The sequence below is a fragment of the Humulus lupulus genome, chromosome 8 (assembly GCF_963169125.1).
Source record: "Humulus lupulus chromosome 8, drHumLupu1.1, whole genome shotgun sequence".
In the NCBI taxonomy this organism is placed as follows: Eukaryota; Viridiplantae; Streptophyta; class Magnoliopsida; order Rosales; family Cannabaceae; genus Humulus; species Humulus lupulus.
In genome coordinates this window covers 98623992-98630093 of record NC_084800.1, presented here as the reverse complement: position 1 = coordinate 98630093, position 6102 = coordinate 98623992, and the positions used below count along the sequence as shown (strand labels likewise).

The window sequence follows — 6102 nt, the reverse complement described above, 5'->3', positions numbered from 1 at the left end:
AGCTTTTCTATAGTTTGATGACATTATTTCTCCATGTTGGAGATTCTGATTTACATTTTGAAATGACAATGACAAACTAGGAGCTTTTTTCATTTTCATTTATATTTTATATTCTCTCGCTTCCTTTGTAATCAGACAGTGATGAGGTTATTACACCTGAAAATTTTACCCTTTCTTTATTTTCCCTATTTAAATAAAGTAATACGACAAAAATAATTTTAACTTGTGAAAGTGAATTTATGTCTTGTCTGTTAAGAGTGCTGCTGAGGAACTTCTTAAAGAGAAATAAGATACTCGTTCTTGCTAGAAAAACAGAAGCAAGCACTCTCAGAGTGGTAACGGAAGTTAGCTGATAACTTAGGCTCCGTTTGGTTAGGGATAATGGAATGCAATCAAGAGAGGCCATCGTTCGACCACAACAACTCGTGCAACAGGAATCTTCCTCTCTTCTTCGGTGACTAGTTTCTTTCTTATTACTAGGCACAAAAAAACCTCGAAAACAACACCTCCAGTGCACTACATATTCCCCAGGTATGGAGCTCATCCCTTTCTCATATATGTTCATATCTCACGCCAGATTTGGAGGTTTTGGGTGTTGTGTATATATGTCAAATGAGATTCTTCAAGTATGAGTTTGGATAGTTACCCATCATTTAATATTAAGTTTTTTTGTTTAGAATTCCAAAAATTGGCTTTGGTCTTTTTCTCATGTAATACAATCATTGCTCAAGGAAGTTATATCAATAGTTTCTTAGAGAGAAAATTAGAATCAACAACAGTATATTACCTGTTTATATTACAGTCATATTTTTTCTCTTCAAAAACAGAAATTGACGTTCTTTTGAAAAAATTTCAAACCAAATATTAATATATAGCTTAGCCTCTTAAGTTATATAGTTTCAGGCATTTCCACCATGCATAACAGCCTAGTTGACAATACATAACTCAAGTTATTCCCACTTGGCAGATGTTGAATATTTCAGTGCCATTAATCACACCAGAAGGTTCTATATGATTATAATTTTTCATAGCCAAAAAAGCTTAACAATGGAATAATAATATGGGTTGACTTTTCACATCTTAAACTGAAACAAGTGGTCCTTTTGATCAATATTATTTTAGCTTTGGTATGCTCTAGTAAACTTCATTCGAAATAAGTGTTTGTTTGATGAGAAAATTAGATTTTGTCATTGTTATTTGACGGATATGTTGCTAGATTCTGAAGCATGTATTAAGCTTGCCACAGTAACCCATTAACCTTTTTGTTATATGAGAGATTAGCTAGCTTCCTATTTTTCTAGTGTATACATTATATATATATAATAATACTTGGGTTATAATTGGGTTTATGATTTTTTTTTCCTAATTCAAATTCTGTTTTTACTTGGTGTATATTCTAAGTTGTGTATAATTTTGATTGTATATTGATGGCAAAAGGACTGGCTAGTGATGGGTTGCATTCTCAGCTGTAGTAGTGGACAAAATGTGCCATCCAATGGAAAGTCCAAGAAATCCTCAATGCCTTCTGGCCAGGTAAAAAATTTGAATGTTGGAGGTAAGAAAGCTAAAACGACTCAGAGTTGTATTGAAAATGCTTCTATTACTTGTAAAAATAAATTAATGGTTGAATGGAGAGCTCCATGTGAGTGCTTATTGGTTGGATCATGGTGCTCTCAAATGTTAAGCTGTCAATTCTTATCTAATTTAACATTTGTTACAACTTCAACCAGACATTTTAGTATTACAGATGCTCATTTTATTGTTTTATATTTAATGCTCAGAGTTTTTTCTTCCATTTATAATGCACTCATTTGTTTTGCTTTTTCATTTCTGTTGTAGGATTGTTTTTGCTCCCATAACTGATTCTACTTCAAATCATGGCCTAATCCCAACAATTCTCTATGAGTGAGCAATTTTGACAGAGTAAGAATCTTGCAACTCTGACCAAGCTATGATTTGTTAACCAACCTCACTCTATTACAGTTTGAATTTGTACTTTTATTTATAAGTAACAAATGTACTGGGTCTTGGAAATTATGCCACTAATGATGATGATGATGATGATGAAATTCATATCTCTAGCTTGCCAAATTCCAGGAATAAAAAGCTTCAGCGTTCAAATTTTGAAAAATCTTCAGAAGACAAGCATGATGTTGGTGCAAATGGCAGTTTGGTAGCCCTTGTTGCAGAAAGGTGCACACAAGACGCAACTTGGCATGCTCCCCGTCACCTGGCAAGTCTAGAAGTAGAAGAAGGTATTTTTGTGAGAGTTTCATTATATTTTACTTTTTCTGTAAAGTAATTTTAAAAACAAAATTTGATAATGATAAGAAGGTTGCGACTTAAGCTCCTTATAAGGAGGTTGTGAGTATTAGTAGACTCTGTCTTTTGTTAGCTTCAAAATGATTTAGAGTGATAACTCGAGCACTTTAGCTTTACTTATTTATTTATTTAGTTTATATAATTGATTATATATGTACATATAGACTGTATCTTTGTCTCTTCTTACTATATATCACTAACTCAATTGTTAATACCTATTGATTCCGTGCATTGATTGCAGTCATGTTGCACCATGTTTAATGGTATACTTAAACTTAATTGAGTTGGCACATGTAAATGAAACCCTTTTGAATCTAAATAAATAAACATTACTATATATAATGTAAATGTTATAAAATTAATACTAATAAAAAATGAGATTTATTTTGTATAAAAGTGTTTAAAAAAATGAGATTTCTTTTTACTGGTATATTTTGGTGTCATAGTGGCTGAAAGTATTGTCATTGGATTAATGAAAAAATATGACACGGGTTGAATTAGTATTTTGACTTGATACTGGATTGAACATTGGTATTTTTATTAACTTCCTATGGCGGAATTAGTGCCTTGATTATCTTGTTTAGATTAGTCTTTTTGGTACTGTAAAATAAGAAAAACTTAATTTCCTTTTCTGTTTTCAAGTGTCTTTAGTTTTGCATTTTCGTGAAATTTTCATATCTCTGTGAAGCAAGTTCCCCATCCTTCTCCCTCTCTATGTAGTTTTCAGTAAAGGGATTTCTCAACTTTTTTTTGTGTCCAGGCTCTCTCTATTTTCTCAATTCATTAGAGTAAAACTAACCCTCCAAAAAATTATTCCCATTTGTCCCCTTTTCAATTCAATTGTTGGTTATATATATAATATATGACTGTTTTGTGAGATTTTTGGTTTGTAAACTATGATAGATATCATTAACCAATGTGTATTTTTTTTCTTAATGCAGTGTATGAATTGCCCAGTTCATATTGGGTTTTCGTTGTAGTCATGCTTAAAGAAATGCATTTTAATCTATATCTCAAGTCATTAACGTAATTCCTTAGTATTAAAAATGCATAATCTATATGATGTATACTTGTGCATAATCTATATTTATAATCTTAATAGAAGCCTTCTGGAGTACTATAGTATAGATTCTAATGTTCGAGCAGTTGATGCGGCTCTCGCATTGAATAGGAGTGACATAGCCGGGAAACACATAAAACATGAACCAAGCTGCCCTGGTAGAGCATGTCAGAAGTAAGCTTTCTTTCTTCCACTGGGTTGATGCCCTTATTTTCTTAGACATTCAGATTTCAAATGTTTATGAGTTTAATTGAATTAAGTAAATAAAAGTCATGGTAAATATAATATTCTGTGATCTGGATATTGTTGATTAGTAGCTACTAGCTAGAGAAGCTTTCTCTATTTATTTGTTTAATGATAACTGTGTTCAAACTTAAGACACATTTGTACATGAGAATGGCCTCAAAATCGAATCATTATAGGAATTGAAATGCTATGATTTTTTCACCAGATTAGAGTGTTGGAATGATTTTCTTCCTAAATTGGTCTTACTGCAAGATTATTAGGCTCAATTACTTCCTGCTGTCTTTTTGTTCATTTTCTGTAGATTATTACCAAAAGTTTACACAAAACTAGAGGTCTTTTTCTCTATTTATATATATATATATTTAAAAATCTAGTTGCATCTGTGAATCTGTTTGATATTTGTGTAATAACCTCTTGCTTTCTTTCTCTCTCTGTTTTTGTGAGTTATTGTGTGACAGTTTGTACTTTTGGGCTCCAAAAGGATATCTTATTCAGTTTTATTATCATTTGGTTTGTGTTTTATCATGATACCATTTCATTTTAAGAGTTTCACATTGGGTAGAATATACATAATTTCTTTGTTTGTCTAGTCATTAAAGATAAATACAATAGTTATTTTATTTCTTCTTCTTTCCCTAAATCCCCCTAGCGTGATGACGGTAATTTTGTGACCAACCCATTACTATCTAATACTTAGAGACATCATATTGTGTTATCATTTCCTCAAATGAATTGTGTATTCCTTGCCTTAAATACGTATATATTTTTAAATTTTCTTGTGATAAGTTTAAGTGTAAATGTTTTGCAGGTTGATCAGTTAGTATATAAATATTAAAAATATAAGATTCAATTTTTTTGATCAAATTTATCTTATGATAATTTGCCAAAGCACTACTATCGAGAAATATAGGTTTTCATCACTAGTATCTTATTGGAAATAAATATTTCTACTTTGGTATCTAAGTGCATAATTTGTAATCATTCTATCATTTTTATCAAGTAGACATCTCTATTGAAATGCCATTGATTGCCAAATCACTGCATATTGGCAACTTTAAGTCTTGGAATCTTTTCATAATCTCTATGAAATTAGGCACTTACGATAATTATCATACAATCAAGGGAAACCATCCATAACAATTGTTGATTCTTTTTTTTTTTTTGGTAGTTCTATTTGTTCTATTTTACAGTTCACTATCAGGTATGAGTTTGGGTATTAATCATTTAATTTCTTATGTAGTTGAGCAAGTCGATGTCACAATGGAAACAAGAGCAATTTGATCAACTTTTTGTATGTACTCTTTTAGTTTACTATTAACTTTAAGTTGAAGCATTAATCATTTAAATTTTGTTGTAGTTAAGAAAATAGACTCACAACAAAGACAAGTGCACAAAGGATGATGAATTGAAGAATGGAGCAAGTTTCATGCATGGTTTACTTTTGTGTATCTTGTAATGTTTATGTTTTTCATTTTTGAAATAAAAAATGTTCAAGATTATAAAACTTTATTATGTTATGCTTTCAAACTTAAGTTAGAACTAATATCTCATGAAGTAGACACATTCATGGTTTGAATTAGTTATTGTTTAATGTAATACTTATCGTTTATCAATCTATTGAGAATTACATTATATGATTAATTTTGATTTTTTTTTATCAAAATACAATAATGAAAATCTTTTAATTAAAAAAAAACCTTACAAGTATACTTATCAAAATAAAATTTAAAATATATTATCCACACTAAAGTAACAAAATTTTATTACTAGACTTTTAATATGTTATGATTTAGAAACATATTATAAGCATAACAAATCGTTATGATTTATATAATATAACAAACGAAAAACGCTATCAAAATAATCAAATGTAACAGTTGAAAAGTGTTATGCAAAAAGTATAAGATTATATGTCAAATTTATAACCAAATACTCTAACTAAATGTTATTATTTGAATATTATATCAACTAAAAATGTGTTATTGAATAGTTTAAGATAACATCGAACATAACATTCAAATACTATTATAGAAAAGACAGGACTTTTAATAACAGGGGCTATGTTAGCATTTTCAGAAGTGTTTTCAATACTCCCGGTTAGCAGTTTTTAAGTGTTATGAATACTGTTTTTTCTTGTAGTGACTTGACCGACCATAAGGCGACACTATATTTGTTGGGTAGTTTTATCGTTGAAAAGTAAATGTTAGTTTATGTGTTTTAATTGTTGCATTCCTGCATCATATTTACTTTCCGAATTATTGATACTTTTCAAATAGTAATATTATTCTATTTTTTTGTTTTCAGTCATAAAATGTTGTCACCCAATTAATTTCTCATTATGTGCCCGGCCATGCATCAAATGATTGATGAACATATAAGCAAAGTTAAACTTATTAAAGAGAATGAAGGAGGACAAATAAATTAAACTTTATTAATTTTTCTGGCCAAAAAGCTAAAAACGTGTTTTTAATGAA

The 6102-nt window shown here is 29.8% G+C and overlaps 1 long non-coding RNA gene across 1 annotated transcript; it reads left to right on the top strand.

Moving 5' to 3' along the window:
• The first annotated feature begins 273 nt into the window (after positions 1-273).
• Positions 274-2363, top strand: LOC133793980 (uncharacterized). Its single transcript, XR_009875057.1, has 4 exons — positions 274-531; positions 1438-1533; positions 1840-1923; positions 2098-2363. It is a non-coding gene; the product is annotated as an uncharacterized LOC133793980 (long non-coding RNA).
• The last annotated feature ends 3739 nt before the right edge of the window (positions 2364-6102 follow it).